Source organism: Oncorhynchus keta, chromosome 24, assembly GCF_023373465.1.
Source record: "Oncorhynchus keta strain PuntledgeMale-10-30-2019 chromosome 24, Oket_V2, whole genome shotgun sequence".
Classification (NCBI taxonomy): domain Eukaryota; kingdom Metazoa; phylum Chordata; class Actinopteri; order Salmoniformes; family Salmonidae; genus Oncorhynchus; species Oncorhynchus keta.
The window spans coordinates 28,028,872-28,047,152 of NC_068444.1; positions in this window are offsets into that span (position 1 = coordinate 28,028,872).

The window sequence follows — 18,281 nt, forward strand, 5'->3', positions numbered from 1 at the left end:
GTTCACGAGGAGCACATCTAAGGAAGATTCCAGAGGGAAAATGTAAATGTATGACTGAGGTTGTTTTTAGAGCTTGGTTCAGAGTGAAATTTCAGTCTGTTTAGCAGCACATAATCGACTTAGCTCTCATTTGAAGGACAGACAGAAAGGTGTAGGAATGGATGACCTAAGAGACAGCAGCTCTTGGTGAGTTTTTTTATGTTTTAAGAACAATAAGAAGGAGAATGCACTTTATACTCCATTGTGATTGGGTCTTTGTTAGGCTATCTATTTGTAATTTAGATCAGTGTTGAAGTTATAAATGCTGTCTAGTCTATATACACATTTCATGTTTAGCATTGTGTTTAGATACCTTTCATCCTCTCTATTCTAGTTCAGTTTTGTGGGTGTGAATCCTGTGATTTCATTCTACAGAAAATCAAGATATCAACATGTTTTTGAAAAACCTAGCTCTCTGAGTAGAGCAAATGTACATCTTAGTTCTAATTCCAAACCCTTTTGGAGTAGAAACAGTTTCATTGACTCATTGACTGCATATCCCTGCCGGTGGGTTGATTGCGAGAACTGTCCCTGATCTAAAAGGAGCACTCATGCATGCCTAGATTAACCAGGAAGAGAGAGGAGAATGTGGAGATGTGACTGATTGTCCCGTGGTTTCCCATGGCAACGGGACCAACAAGCCTGTCCTCATCATGGTTGGCGACACACGAGACGGGGGTTTAGGGGCACCCCTATGCCTAGCAGTCTCCCTCACACCATGAAGTCTCTCTTCAAGTACACTTTAAATACATACAATACAAGGAAACTTGAGTTTCAACCTCAATACAACAACGCTTTTTAGCGCATTTGTTTTTTGTGACTTTCACACAGTAATTTCAAGGAGGTCTACCACATGAAATTGGTTAGTTATCTGGATCCAATTACTCTAGTCTTTGAAATTGGTCACAATGTGTGCATTCTTACTGCTGCCAGAGGGGAGTGCTACATGTTCATATTCTGTAAGGCATTCATATTATGCCTTACACAATGGCCACTACAGTATTTATGGAATTTATATCTATCCAATAAACACGTTGTGCTTATCTATAATTGACTGTTTCATATGTATCTAAAGTGTCTACTACAATGGGACAGTAAATATTTCCCATTTACAGGGATGCAAGCCAGAATGCCTGTCTTCAGGAGGAACTAGAACAAAACATGTTTTACTTTTAACTAGGCAAGTCAGTTAAGAACACATTCTTATTTACAATGACGGCCTACCCCAGCCAACGCTGGGCTAATTGTACGCCGCCCTATGAGACTCCTAATCACAGTCGGATGTGATACAGCCTGGATTCAAACCAGGGACTGTAGTGAAACCTCTTGCACTGAGATGCAGTGCCTTAGACCGCTGCGCCACTTGGGAGCCGTAGAACTAGACTAGAACACTTGCTGTTGCTGAGGGACGCAGTTACCAATCCCACACCCTCGGACAAGGGTCCCGGCGGAGTTGGAGAGGTGCACGGAGAGACGGAGGAGGAGAAGGAGGGATGAGTTCTGTGATTGGTCCAGACTGCCAGGGCAGATGGATGGAAAGGGTCTTTAATGAGGTAACATGTGAAGCTGTGCTGCTGCTCCAGTTTCAACTGTTCTGCCTGCGGCTATGGAATCCTGACCTGTTCACCGGACGTGCTACCTGTCCCAGACCTGCTGTTTTCAACTCTCTAGAGACAGCAGGAGTGGTAGAGATACTCTTAATGACCGGCTATGAAAAGCCAACTGACATTTACTCCTGAGGTGCTGACTTGCGGCACCCTCGACAACTACTGTGATTATTATTATTTGACCATGCTGGTAATTTATGAACATTTGAACAGCTTGGCCATGTTCTGTTATAATCTCCACCCGGCACAGCCAGAAGAGGACTGGCCACCCCTCATAGCCTGGTTACTCTCTAGGTTTGTTCCTAGGTTTTGGCCTTTCTAAGGAGTTTTTCCTAGCCACCGAGACCCTGCAGAGGAAGGGGTTAACAGAAGGAGGTTCAGGGGCTGGACCACTGATTCGTCTACATGCTCAATGTCCACAAGGACGCTGTAGCAACCAGCAGCAGGGACCTCCACTTTGTTGACGTGTCCACAACCAGCTGCTTTAAGGACGTCCACTTGTTTGGTGTCTAGCTGACTTTTAACTGTTAACTTTTAAAAAAGTCAAAGTGTAACTTTTGCTTTTGATTTGATAAATTGAAGTTCCATTTTTGACTGAGTGTCTCTTGTTGTCAGTAATGTCCCAATCTCTCTCTGCTACTGGTATGACACAAAAGTACAGCTAAAATTCCTAATTCTCTTTGTGCTAAAATAAATGTCCCATCTGAACATTTTACCAATCTGGCCACTATTCCTCCCAGTCACCAGGGCTGTGCTGTTTGCTGCAATGGGGAGATGAGAGGGGAGGGGTCCATCTGTTATGGTTCCTCAAACATCACACTGGACTGTTTGAGAGCCCCTTCAGTGAGGACAACCACCGAAGAGAATCTACATGCAGGTAGGCCTCATTATCTCCATTTACTTTGTGCTGGGCTAGAACAAAACTCTGCACACCACTGAAATGACTGTATAATTGCTTGCTGCATTACAAGCTCTTCCAAGGGAGATATTTGTCTTGGCACTGTGGTTAGCATGCCTTCCTTGGGACCAAAAGGGTATGGTGTTTTTCAGGCTTCTTTCCTAAGTGAGCGACACCCCATAGTTCTCCAGGACCAGAGTTGGTGACAGGATACAAATGGGTTAACTAGCATTATGGGTGTGAACATGTCTCCTACCAGGATATTGGTGACTTCTACCAAAAAATCTCCGCAGTCCAACAGGAACCAATCAACAGGATCAGCGAAGCCTCCTCAGTATTCATCATGCATGTCTCACTCAGGAGAGTGTGGGAAATCAAGTGTGGGAAATCAATAAGGTAATAATATTACACAGTATCTACATTATTATGCATATTTATTGTGTTGGTACTATGGAGTAAGCAAGGTATAAAGTGCCACCATTTCTAATGGATGATACAAAAAGCAGTGGGTAGCTGTTATTGTATCACACAGCCTTATTCTTTATCAGATTTTGACAGCACTCAAGGTTGGGTTTTAATAGACAGAGAAGGTCTGAGTGACCTTGACCCAGGTCAAGTTGAAATGTCAACTCTGACATAATCAGATTCTCTCATGGTAGCAATCTACACGTAGTCATGGAGAGTAATGAATAACATCAGAGGTCAACCGTCACACCGCAGAATGATGAAACTCACCTGGTCAGAAATATTTTGAGTAATAACTGTGTTTTATCTAGAAAGTAGATGTTGCTCACTGTCGTTGACTCCCACCCTATAACCAATGTAATATATATATATATATAATGGCTTTTACTGGGGAGAAAACATGTGAAGAAGTAATTCAAGTGGGAGGGGATGTTTTCTATTAGTCGTTATGGCTTCTGAGAGGGCACATTTTGTGCTGCAATAAACTGTCTAGCTTTGGTCAGTTGAACAATGAAGCCGCCCTCAACAGTTCCCAATTATAAACTAATAGGAAAGGAAGTATTTTTAGAATTTTTAGTTATTCTACATTTTATTAAGTAACCCATAAATCCTAACATCCCTTTCCCTATGTCTGTCTCTCTTCTGGTGTTCTCTCTCTCCTTCGCCCACCCTCTCTCTCCCTCTCCTCTCCTCCCCCACCCTCTTTCCTGCTCTAGCTCTTCACCCCCTCTCTCCCTCCTCTGCAGGGTGTGACCTGTTTTGACTTCAGCAGATCTCTTAACCAGTTGGTGACGTGTGGTCTGGACCCTACGGTCAGACTGTGGAACCGCTTCATTGTAGTTAATTATTAACTTTTCTGTGCTAAACTATGTAGAACATTGGCCTGTTGGAAACTACAACTCCTTACTAAATCTCAAAGTTCGGCAATGATCTGATTTATCTCTAGAGAAACTGCAGCGCAATGTGAGCATTGAGTTCAGAAAAAAAGGAAAGAAATGGTTTCAAATAATTGAACCGACGTAGGAAAATAACTGACATTTCAGTTAATTGCTCATGTCACGATCATCGTAAAGAGGAGACCAAGGCGCAGCGTGATATGAATACATGTTCTATATTTAATGAAGAAAGAACACTGAAACAAACTTACAAAAACAACAAACGAACATGACGTTATATAATCTAAATGTGCAGACACAGGCAACTAGACATAGATAATAACCTACGAAATACCCAAAGAAGATGGCTGCCTAAATATGGTTCCCAATCAGAGACAACGATAAACACCTGCCTCTAATTGAGAACCAATCTAGGCAACCATAGATATATATAAACACCCAGATGATAAACAACCCCATAAACCTACAAAACCCCTAGACAGTACAAAAACACATACATCACCCATGTCACACCCTGACCTAACCAAAACAATAAAGAAAACAAAGAATACTCAGGTCAGGGCGTGACAGCTCAGCACTATTAGAGACAAAAGGGATTTGACACTATCTTTTGTGAAGGGTTCTTTTTTGGAAATTTGTTAAAAATCTGTATGCCACCCAGCCAGCATAGATGTTATCGGCATATGAGAGTTTGGGAGGAGGGATGAGGAGACAATGCCATGGTGCCCCCCTCTCCTGTGCCCTCTACAACAACACACTGAAACAGGAGTGTATGGAATCTTATCCACATATGCACTGTCACGTCTACACATACACACACAAGAGTGTGCATACTGTATGTGTGTGTTTATGTCTGTGTGTGTGTGCGCGTGCCTGTTTACATCCGTGTGTGTGTATCGTGTGTTTTTCTACGTGTGTGTAGGTCATCGCCGGATGTAATGACTTGTCTGTGTCACTGCGGGACGTAGAAATAGGGACTCTTGAGTCTGAAGATCACCAGTGTTCACGGAGAGGAAGAGATGGGGATAGACTCCTCCCACAGAAGACTCATCACTGGAGCACGCAACAGATCCAGAACTTCTCAAGGACCCTGTTTGCAAATGATCAATTCATCTCTCTCCATATTTTTTTGTTATCACTGAACTGACAACCTGGATTGGTAAAAGCAACTGTAGCTTTATGCAGTGGAGCCTGTGCTTTCACCGTTCCAACCATGTTACTGATGTCTGATAACTATTTTAAGAAAAGGAGAAAAGCAGGATACATTCTCCAAGTATCTGTTAAGACCTTCTCCTTTATTATTTTTATTTTTATTTAACCTTTATTTTACTAGGCAAGTCAGTTAAGAAGAAATTCTTATCTACAATGACGGCCAACCAAAAGGCAAAAAAGGCTTCCTGCGGGGATGGGGGCTGGGATTAAAAATTAAAAATGTATCAAATATAAATATAGGACTAAACACACACCACGACCAGAGAGACAACACAACACTACATAAAGAGAGATCTAAGACAGCAACATAGCATGGTAGCAACACAACATAACAACAACATGGTAGCAACACAACATGGTAACAGCACAAAACATGGTACAAACATTATTGGGCACAGACAACAGCACAAAGGGCAAGAAGGTAGAGACAACAATACCTCACACAAAGGAGCCACAACAGTCAGCAAGTGTCCATGATTGAGTCTTTGAATGAAGAGATTGAGATAAAACTGTCCAGTTTGAGTGTTTGTTGCAGATCGTTCCAGTTGCTAGCTGCAGCCAACTCAAAGAGGTGCTCTGGGGACCTTTAACAGAATGTGACTGGCAGAACGGGTGTTGTATGTGGAGGATGAGGGCTGCAGTAGATATCTCAGATAGGAGGGAGTGAGGCCTAAGAGGGTTTTATAAATAAGCATCAACCAGTGGGTCTTGCGACGGGTATACAGAGATGACCAGTTTACAGAGGAGTATAGAGTGTTCTATAAGGAGCGTAGGTGGCAAATCTGATGGCCGAATGGTAAAAACACAACTAGCAGCACGAGAGGACAATTACCTACCGATCTATAAATTATGTCTCTGTAGTCTCTGTAATCTTGCATGGGTAGGATGGTCATCTGAATCAGGGTTAGTTTGGCACCTGGGGTGAAAGAGGAGTGATTACGATAGAGGAAACCAAGTCTAGATTTAACTTTAGCCTGCAGTTTTTTAGCCTGCAGTTTTGATATGTGCTGAGAGAAGGACAGTGCACCGTCTAGCCATACTCCCAAGTACTCAGAGGTAGTAATCACACCTGTGGGGTGAGGGGCATTCTTCTTACCAAACCACATGACCTTTGTTTTGGAGGTGTTCAGAAGAAAGATTGTTGGACACTAAGGAAGCCTTGTTGTAGAACATTTAACACAAAATCTGGGGAGGCCAGCTGAGTATAAGACTGCATCATCTGCATATAAATGGATGAGAGAGCTTCCTACTGCCTGAGCTATATTGTTGATGTAAATTGAGAAGAGCGTGGGGCCTAGGATCGAGCCCTTTGGGTAACTCCCTTGGTTGACAGACAGTGACTGAGACAGCAGATTTTTTTACTTTATACTAGAGGTCTACCGATTAATCGGAATGGCCGATTAATTAGGGCCGATTTCAAGTTTTCATAACAATCGGAATCTGTATTTTTGGACGCCGATTTTGCCGATTTAAAATATTATTATTTTTTACACCTTTATTTAACTAGGCAAGTCAGTTAAGAACACATTCTTATTTTCAATGACGGCCTAGGAACGGTGGGTTAACTGCCTTGTTCAGGAGCAGAACGACAGATTTTTACCTTGTCAGCTCAGGGATTCAATCTTGCAACCTTATGGTTAACTAGTACAACACTCTAACCACCTGCCTCACAAGGAGCCTGCCTGTTATGCGAATGCAGTAAGAAGCCACGGTAAATTGCTCGCTAGCATTAAACTTATCTTATAAAAAACAATCAATCAATCATAATCACTAGTTATAACGACACATGGTTGATGATATTACTAGTTTATCTAGCGTGTCCTGCGTTGCATATAATCGATGCGGTGCGCATTCGCGAAAAAGGACTGTCGTTGCTCCAACGCGTACTTAACCATAAACATCAATGCCTTTCTTAAAATCAATACATTGAAGTATATATTTTTAAACCTGCATATTTAGCTAAAAGAAAGGTTAGCAGGCAATATTAACCAGGTGAAATTGCGTCACTTCTCTTGTGTTCATTGCATGCAGAGTCAGGGTATATGCAACAGTTTAGGCCGCCTGGCTCATTGCGAACTAATTTGCCAGAATTTTATGTAATTATGACATAACATTGAAGGTTGTGCAATGTAACAGCAATATTTAGACTTAGGGATGCCATCCGTTAGATAAAATACGTAACGGTTCCGTATTTCACTGAAATAATAATCATTTTGTTTTCGAAATGATAGTTTCCGGGTTCGACCATATTAATGACCTTTTTATTTTTTATTTTACTAGGCTTTCATAACAATCGGAATCTGTATTTTTGGACACCGATTTTTCCGATTTAAATTATTATTATTTTTTACACCTTTATTTAACTAGGCAAGTCAGTTAAGAACAAATTATTATTTTCAATGACAGCCGAGGAACAGTGGGTTAACTGCCTGTTCAGGGGCAGAACAACAGGTGTGTACCTTGTCAGCTCGGAGATTTGAACTTGCAATCTTTCGGTTACTAGTCCAATGGTCTAACCACTAGGCTACCCTGCCACTACCCTGCCGACCTAAGGCTCGTATTTCTGTGTGTTATTATGTTATAATTAAGTCTATGATTTGATAGAGCAGTCTGACTGAGCAATGGTAGGCAGCAGCAGGCTCGTAAGCATTCACTTTCGTGCGTTTTGCCAGCAGCTCTTCGCAATGCTTCAAGCATTGCCAGCGAGATTAGGCTGGTGTAACCGATGTGAAATGGCTAGCTAGTTAGCGTGCTAATAGCGTTTCAAATGTCACTCCCTCAGATACTTGGTGTAGTTGTACCCCTTGCACTGCATGGGTAACGCTGCTTCGAGGGTGGCTGTTGTCAATGTGTTCCTGGTTTGAGCCCAGATAGCGGCGAGGAGAGGGATGGAAGCTATACTGTTACACTGGCAATACTAAAGTGCCTATAAGAACATCCAATAGTCAAAGGTATATGAAATACAAATCGTATAGAGAGAAATAGTCCTATAATTCCTATAATAACTACAACCTAAAACTTCTTACCTGGGAATATTGAAGACTCCCAAGTACTGTTAAAAGGAACCACCAGCTTTCATATGTTCTCATGTTCTGAGCAAGGAACTTAAACATTAGCTTTCTTACATGGAACATATTGCACTTTTACTTTCTTCTCCAACACTTTGTTTTTGCATTATTTCAACCAAATTGAACATGTTTCATTATTTATTTTATTGATGGATTATATTAAGTTAAAATAAATGTTCATTCAGTATTGTTGTAATTGTCATTATTACCAATACTCCTTAGCCGGCCCACAAGGATAGGAATGCTCTACCGTATCAAAATCTTCGGCCAAGTCAATAAAAATAGCAGCACAACATTGCTTACAATCAAGGGCAATGGTGACATCATTGAGGACCTTTAAGGTTGCAGTGACACATCCATAACCTGAGCGGAAACCAGTTTGCATACCAGAGAGAATACTATAGTCATCAAGAAAGCCAATCAGTTGATCTTTGACAACACTTTTGATAAACAGGGCAAAATAGAAATAGGCATATAACAGTTAGGACCAGTATGATCTCCCCCTTTAAATAAAGGACAAACCGTGGCTGCCTTCCAAGCAATAGGAACCTCCCCAGAAAGGAGAGACAGGTTAAAAAGGTCAGAGACAGGCTTGGCGATAATAGGGGCAGCAACCTTAAAGAAGTAAGGGTCTAAACCATCTGACCCAGATGTTTTTTGAGGGTCAAGTTTAAGGAGCTCCTCTGGCACCTCGGACTCAGTGACTGCCTGCAGGGAGAAGTGGGGTAGGGGAAAAAGAGGGAGAAGCATCGGGGATAGTCGCATTAGAAGGGGTGGGAAATTAGGAAATTTTGGACGGGCAAGGAGGCATGGCTGAGTCAAATAGCAATCCTGAGTTAATGAAGAGGTGATTAAAGAGCTCAGCCATGTGCTTCTTGTCAGTAATAACCACATCATCAACATTAAGAGACAATGGCAGCTGTGAGGAGGAGGGTTTATCTCCAGGTCTTTAACTGTTTTCCAGAACTTCTTGGGGTTAGACCCACAGAGAGAGAACTGCTCCTTAGAGTAATTAACTTTGGCCTTCCAGATAGCCTGAGTGCAGGGTAGCCTAGTGGTTAGAGCATTGGACTAGTAACCAGAAGGTAGCAAGTTCAAATCCCTGAGCTGACAAGGTTGTTCTGTCCCTGAACAGGCAGTTAACCCACTGTTCCTAGGCTGTCATTGAAAATAAGAATTTGTTCTTAACTGACTTGCCTGGTTAAATAAAGATAAAATAAAAAATGATTTCTCATTTGCCTAAACGAGAGCCAGTCAGTCTGAGTATGTGTGTGCCGAGCCTTTCGAAAAATGTAATTCTTGCGGTGGAGTAACTCTACAAGTTCACAATCAAACCAGGGGCTGAACCTGTGTTTAATTCAAATTTTCTTTATGTGGGCGTGTTTGTTAACAATACCACTGAAAATATCAAAAAAGAAGGTTCAAGTGTATTTGACAGAGGGGATCAAGCTGATTCTATATACCATTTTACAGAGGCCAGTTTATGACTGAAGGCTTTCTTATTAAAGTTTTTTAGCATGCATCTATGACAAATCAGGACAAGTTGTTTCACTGAGTAGCCATTACGAACACAGGCTGTAAAACAGTGATCATTACAGAAAACACCAGACTGATACCTATCAGGATTATTTGTGAGGATACATCGAGGAGAGTAGCCTTTTCTGTGTGTTTGGAGTCATACCTTGTGGGATTGGTAATAATCTCAGAAAGATTTAGGGAGTCCCATTGCTTTAGGACTTGGTCAGGTGGTTTAAGCATGCCCCAGTTTAGGTCACCTAGCAGGACAAATTCAGACTTAGTGTAAGGGGCCAGGAGAGAGCTTAGGGCAGGTAGGGTACAGGCCGGTTCTGATGGAGGACGATAGCACCCAGCAACAGTCAACAAAGAGCTATTTGAAAGTGTAACGCTTAAAACAGACAGCAAATCAAATTGTTTGGGGACAGACTTGGTGGAGACAACTGAGCACTGAAGGTAAGTAAGCCTTGGTAAAGATCCCCCACCTTTGGAAGATCTGTCTTGCCGAAAAAGGTTATAACCACAAAGGTTAACATCTGTATTCAAAACACTCTTCCTTAATCACGTCTCAGTAATGACCAACACATCTGGATTGGAGCTGTGAACCCACACTTTCAATTGATCCATTTCAGGTAATAAGCTTCTAGTGTTAACGTGCAGAAATCCCAGGCTTTTACGAGAGCAGAAATCAGTGAAGCAGATATCAGAGCACAAGTCAGAATGGTGGCTAGCAACAGTAGGTGGGCCAGGGTGTACATGCACATTTCCAGATATCATCAGCAGTAATACAGTCAAGGCACGGCAGAGGACAGGGAGAGCTCTGCACTGCTGATTTATGACATCTGAATGTGCATCAGATGGCAACAAGATCATATTGTACAGCAATTTCATCAGGTAACATGAATACAAAGCCGGTGAGACGTGGTTAGAATAGGATGGGAGGCCAAAAGTCTATGTAACCAATAGAGTGGGAGTGGGAACAAACATAGTCTGTCCCACAGTTGGGTAAAGAAAGCTTGTAGTCAATGAAGCATGCAGGAGTCATAAGGCAAACAGCAAAATGCACAAGAAAAAAATAAAATAAATAACAACTTGGGGCTAGCCATTGTAAGTTCAGAGTCACTCGCCCCAACAGTGTGTGTCTGCTGGAGGCGAGCGAAAGCTCAGGAAAGAGGGGGGAGTGTGGTGGGGGTACCTGTACCAGACAGAGGGAGACAGGCCAGGGCAGATGGTGAACAGATCGCCAGGTGGAATCCAATCGAGAAGCTGTTATTTCTGGAGGCAGATGTCTTGTAGAAAATGCCAGTGAATGGTCTTTGAACAGCAGGAGGGGGCTTCAGAGGATGCTTCAAAGACTTCTGTCACTTGTTGGGCCCAAAGGCCTCGACACCTTTCACTTCACACCTCAGTGCTAATTGAAGTTGTATCTGGTCTGTCCTTGCAAGCCTGGCAGCCTTAACTAAGCATTAAGTCCCTATAAAGTAAAATATATAATTGTAATCTACTTTATTTTTCATTTTTTAAATGTCTTTTTCTTCTTGGCTTTCAAAATAGCATCAGACCAAACACTACTCACTCAGTTCCAGGTTGGATGGTGTCCTCAGGTTTCTGTTTCTTTGCTTGAGCACCCTCCATATAGCTTGGAAAAAGGAAGCCTTGGTAGCAGTAATCTCTCAGGTTAATTTTGGTCAAAATTAGCTTGTAGGTTTTGATCTGGAGCAAAGGCCATGCTGTGGAGGGTAGCATCCTGCACATGTCCTTGCTGAAAAATCCAAGTTTATCTAACTCCAAATCTATCCTTTTGTAAAAAACATGCTGAAAAATGTGAGAGCTCACATGCAGCTGTGTCTCTCTCTCTGAGGGGGGTGAAGATTAAGTTAGAACAACTTTAGATGGACACAGATGTAGTTTACTGTGATGTGATTTTTCTGTCTGTTAAAAGGTGTGGAACCTACTGAGCGGCCTCAACCTACACAAGCTAGAGCATGTCACCTTCTCAGAGGTCACAGGGATCACCTGTCTCTATGACAATTAGCTCCTGGCTGTGGGGTGGAGCCAACAGATCGCTTAGTATGACATCACAGGGGCTAAGGTACATTCACACACACATTTTCCTTGTCAATGAAAAGTGCATGTGTTCCAGCCAGTATAAACACCTACACTGCACTCTCTGGTGAAAGAGTCCACCACACCTCAACACCAGTGTTATCTTACACTACCGCCAGACCATGTCTACTCCATGTGGTTCCACTCAGAGGTACCAGACACATACCTTCCTTACAAGAGAGCTTTCATGAATGAATATCTATTTATATAGCATATTTAGTTCTGAGGTTTCTTATTGTAAGACATCAGCAGAACCTGGTGGGGTTTTGAGAACACATCATTTTTATGCTATAACAACTTGGCTAAGAGGTGGTGTATGTAAACTATATCAGTGAATCAAATCAAATCAACCTTTATTTGTAACATGCGCCGAATACAACAAGTGTAGATCTTACCATGAAATGCTTACTTACTGGGCCTCCCGGGTGGCGCAGTGGTTAAGGGTGCTGTACTGCAGCGCCGGCTGTGCCATCAAATTAGTATGTTATTTTGGTGAACGTATGGTTCCAATATGTGTGTGTTGGTGTAGGATGTGTATGTGAGGGCGGACATGTTGTTATATGGCCTCTTGTGTGTGGTGTGTCATATGGGATGTGTATGTGAGGGCAGACATGTTGTTATATGGCCTCTTGTGTGTGGTGTGTCATATGGGATGTGTATGTGAGGGCAGACATGTTGTTATATGGCCTCTTGTGTGTGATGTGTCATATGGGATGTGTATGTGAGGGCGGACATGTTGTTATATGGCCTCTTGTGTGTGGTGTGTCATATGGGATGTGTATGTGAGGGCAGACATGTCTTGGGAGTTGGGTCAGCAACACAGAGCTGACATCCTGGCGGTTGACCACTGCCCTGCCCTGGGGGTCGTTGCTACGGGTAACCACGATGTAGAGGTCATCATCTGGAGCTGGGCCACACAGAGACCTCTGGTTTGCCTGCAGAGGGACACACACTCACTGTGAGTCTGGCTGTGTGTGTGTGTGTGTGTGTGTGTGTGTGTGTGTGTGTGTGTGTGTGTGTGTGTGTGTGTGTGTGTGTGTGTGTGTGTGTGTGTGTGTGTGTGTGTGTGTGTGAAACAATTGACCATGTTTTCCTTTGTACCTCAATGCTTCATCGTAAATGTAAATCAAATTTTCATAATGTGTTTGCTGTCTGTGTATGTGATGTGTGTGCGTATGTGTCCACGACAGCGCACCTCATAGGGAGTAACCTGGTCACACACTCACTGTAAACTGGTCGCCCACACGGTAACCAGAACACACACACGGTGAGAGAGGGAAGGAGGGAGAGGAGGTGGCAGAGGGACAGGGATCCGGGGGAAAAAGGAGTAGCTAAGGAAGGCGAGAGAGAGAGTTTAGTGGTGGGCTGTAGTAAATCTGAAAGTGATTATGATGACAGTTGTGTGGTGGTGCGGTGTCATCCAAGTGGAGGCGAAGAGGAATGGGGAGTCAAGACAAATTATATTACTCATGATATCAATCAACTTATTTATTAGAGCTGGGAATTTCCAGGGACCTCACGATACAATATTATCACGATACTTAGGTACCGATACAATATGTATTGCGATTCTCAAGATTCTATACGTATTGCGACTCGATACTGCGATTTTATTGCTATTCGATGTTCCAAAAATATTGCTCACCAAGTCTTCTGCAGGGATGTGAGAGCCATGAGAAAGTGAGTTTTGATCAGTCATGGAAATAAAAGGGCTAAAAACACGTTAGCTTGTCATTTAGAAACAAGATGGCGAACAAGCTATAGAAGGAAAAATACCTGAGTTTTGGCGTAGGTACAGCCAGCTAGCCCAAAAATATATTGCGATATTGTCAAAAATAATACTCCCCCATCTCTACTGTAGTGGGGATTTCCAGGTGAACAAAAGGAAAAAGTTGTTGATCTAATTAATAAAAAAAAAATTCGGATTAATTACAAGTTGCAACAGGGAGACAACCTCCAGCATAGAATCATAGAAAAAGTCTAACTTGCCTTCTCTAAGCAGGCCCCTTATATTGTAATCTCACAGCACCAATGTTCTGTGACACCCGCCTAGAGACTTGCAGGAAGTCACAACATCAGCTGCTACATAATCACAATGTGACAGAATACAAAAACATAAAGTGTCCTCGGTCCTTGTACATCCAGTCCAGTCTAGCGTTAATCACTATCAACAGATATGAGAACCCATCAGGCATGGCGCTATACCGGGGCCCCTCAAGCATTTTTGTATTTTTAAATAAGGAAATATTTAAAAATGAATAACCAGCCATTCTGTTCCCAATCTGATCCCTGGCTGCGTGCTCGTGCTGCGTGTGTGCCCTATGGCATGACTGTGTGTGTGTGTGTGTGTGCGTGCGTGTGTGTGTGTGTGTGGGGGGGGTCATGAAAATTACAGAAAGAGGGGGGAGGTATGCAAAGCATTGTGTTAATTACTCTAAAATCAATAAGAACGTTATTCACCTTAAATTTCACAACTACAGCTAGTATTTATGTTCTCTGTCCTTGTGTGGGTGTGTGAATACTGTATGTACCAGTGGAGGCTGCTGAGGGGAGGAAGGTTCATAATAATGGCTGGAATGGAGTGAATGGAATTCATTCCATTCACCCCATTCCAGCCATAATACTCTGTTCTATCCATTATTATGAGAAGTCCTCCCCTCAGCAGCCTCCACTGGTATGTACTGTACAGTATGTCTCTCTCTGGTCGGGGGTATACAGTATTATCAGGATCATCACCTCTGTTTTTAGGACAGTATATATGCAAGTTTAGGATACATCTCTTTATTCATCTCTGTTTTATACTGTACTCTATCTTCAGGTGTGTCTACCTGTCTGTTTCACCTCCCCAGCCCTCCTCCAGCCACCCTCCTCACCTGCAGTCCTGGAGGGCCCACGAGTGTGGAGGTGCTGGTGTACACAGAGTGACTTTTCTTCCTCTCTGGCCCTGTGAATGGGACCACCAGACTGTTGACGGGGGAGGGAGGGCATGTAGGTTCCTTCGGTACAGTAACTACAGCCTCAATGACGCAGCCACTTACCATACTTACAGATACTGAACTGAAGTGGTCTTTAGGTGCTGTGCAGTACTCTTTCTGTCAGTATTCCATAAATGGCCCATTTGGATACACATCACTCACAAAGTTCTTAACATCTACTGTTTTATGGATCTTGGAGAACATTATGTGCTAGCTGAATTTAAGTGATTGAATAGTTCCCCCATTACAACTGTACAAACCTTTCCCTGGGAGATTGAGTTGGATCCATTTTTTTTAACTTGTTTTTGTAACCTCTAGGTCTACCACACTCTTTCTCAATCTGCTCCTTTGCAGAGGATTGTAGTCTTTTATATATAACCCTAAAAAGGCTGCCATCATATATCACTAAATACCCCAGAACAAAGCAGTCTGGTGGCTGGAGAGTATTTCTGTAAGACCGTGGTGTATTTAAAGGCACTGGGAAAAATGCACAAAATTAGAGATTTGCATCAAATAAATGAGGATGTTGGAATGTTGGAGAGGCTTTGTCGAAGGCATAGAAAACAGGGCTAGGCTGAACTGTAAAGACTCACTGTATACACAGTGTGTGTGTGTCAGTGTGTGTGAGTGCGTGCATGCGTGGGTGGGTGTGTCAATTCTGATGGGAAGCAATGAGAAAGACATCCTGATGAATTGGCTAACTGTTTCAACAACCACAATGGCTGACTTCTGTTGATAGTTTACTGTAAGCACAGCTGAGTTAAACCAGATGGAGTTTGGTTCGGTTTCGACAGTTTTCAGTGAGTGTGTGTGTGTGTGTGTGTGTGTGTGTGTGTGTGTGTGTGTGTGTGTGTGTGTGTGTGTGTGTCTTTGTGTGTGTGTGTGTGTTTGTGTGTGTGTGTGTGTGTGTGTGTGTGTGTGTGTGTGTGTGTGTGTGTGTGTGTGTGTGTGTGTGTGTGTGTGTGTGTGTGTGTGTGTGTGTGTGTGTGTGTGTGTGTGTGTGTGTGTGTATGCATGTGTGCCTTTTTGTGTCTGTGTGTGGACAGAGAGAGTCACCCGTAGCGACCGTTTGTTGTTGTGGGGATGTGGTGAACAGAACATCATCAATCTTCCCATGATTTTGAAACCCAAGGAAAAGACACACGCATGCACACACATGCACACACAAACCTACTCATCAATATGTTCTATGAGGGCATAATGACTACCATCTCTGAGAACAGACCTGATGTGAGTGACACTGTGTGTGGTGCTGGTTTTAGTGGTTATGAGGTCACTGTGGTGCAACCCCAGTATAGGCTGTGTAGGATAAAAAAACATGTCATTATATGTCTGTTGGCCAATTAAGCTCCCTGGAAACAGGTTTTCAAAAAAGAGATCATTATTCTAAATGTTTTTCACAAAGTCTCTCTTGAAAGTGATTTATTTCAATGATAATTAAAGGTTACATGTAAGTTTCATCAAACTTTTCAACAGCTATGTATTCTATACAAAGACCAACTGAATGACATGACAGAGGAGGAGAAAGAGAAACTGAAGAAGAAGAAACTGTACTATGAAACAAAGATTAATGATATAAAGAATGATAGTAAAGAGCTTTGGAACACCTAAATTACATTTTAGGCATGACAACAACCAATTCTGAACCTACACATCTATGCATAACTGACCAAATTCCTTAAAGTGATTGTGGAAGATGTGAAAAAATATTTGTTGTCTATCAACAATAACAAGCCACCTGGGTCTGACAACTTGGATGGAAAATTACTGAGGATGATAGTAGACAACATTGCCACTCCTATTTGCCATCTCTTCAATCTTGCCTACAGGAAAGTGTGTGCCCTCAGGCCTGGAGGGAAGCATAAGTAATTCTGCTATACCAAGAATAGCAAAACATCCTTTACTGGCTCAAACAGCCGACCAATCAGCCTGTTACCAACCCTTAGTAAACTTTTGGAAAAATTGGTGTTTGACCAGATATAATGCTATTTCACAGTAAACAAATGAACAACAGATTTTCAGCACACTTAAAGGGAATGGCATTCAACATGTACAGCACTTACACAAATGACAGATGATTGGCTGAAATAAATGAATAATAAAAAGATGCAGTTTGACATTATCGATCATAATCTGCTGCTGGAACAACGTATGTGTTATGGTTTTACATCCCCTGAATATATTGTGTATCGGGAGTTACCTGTTTAACAGAACACATAGGGTGTTCTTTAATGGAAGCCTCTCCAAAATAATCCAGATGGAGTCAGGCATTCCCCAGGGCAGCTGTCTAGGCCCCTTATTTTTTTTTTACTTTACTAATTTCCTGCTAATGACTCTTAGTAAAGGCTGTGTGTCTATGTATGCGAATGACTCAACACTATACACGTCAGCTACCACAGCAAGTGAAATCACTGCAACACTTAACAAAGAGCTTCAGTCAGTTTCAGAACAGGTGGCAAGAAATAAGTCCTAAATATTATATTAGTTGGTCCTAAATATTTCTAAAACTAAAACGCAATGTATTTGAGACAAATCATTCACTAAAAACCCTAAACCTCTACTAAATATTGTCATGAATAATGTGGAAATTGAGCATGTTGAGGAGACTAAACTGCTTGGAGTAACCCTTGATTGTAAACTGTCATGGTCAAAACATATTGATGCAACAGTAGATTGGGAGAGGTCTGTCCATTACAGGAGGTTGGTGACCCCTTAATTGGGGAGAACAGGCTCTTGGTAATGACTGGAGTGGAGTTAGTGGAATGGTATCAAACAAATAAAACACATGGTTTCTATGTGTTTGATGCCATTCCAATTACTCCGTTCCTGTTACGTCCGTCATTGGAATGAGACCAAAGCGCAGCGTGGAAAGTGTACATCTTTCTTTATTTTAGATGAACACCAAAAAACAACAAAAGATAAACAAACGTAACGTTCTGCAGGCTACACAGTAACTGAACAAAAACAAGATCCCACAAACTCAGGTGGTAAACAGGCTGCCTAAGTATGATCCCCAATCAGAGACAACGATAGACAGCTGCCTCTGATTGGGAACCATACCCGGCCAACAAAGAAATAGAAAACTAGAATGCCCACACAAATCACACCCTGACCTAACCAAATAGAGAAATAAACAGGCTCTCTAAGGTCAGGGCGTGACAGTTCCAGACAATATTATGAGCCGTCTTCCCTTCAGCAGCCTCAACTCCTGTCCATAATAAATCACGCCTCTGCTTTCTTAAGAACGCTATCAACAAGGCAGGTCCTACAGGCTCTAGTTTTGTCACACCTGGACTACTGTCCAGTCATGTGGTCAGGTGCCACAAAGAGGGACTTAGGAAAACTACAGTTGGCCCAGAACAGGGCAGCACAGCTGGCTCTTAAATGTATACGGAGAGCTCAAAGTAGATTAGAGATTGACTACATCACTACTTGTATTTGTGAGAGGTTTTGACATGTTGCATATACTGAGTTATCTGTTTAAACTATTAGCACACAGC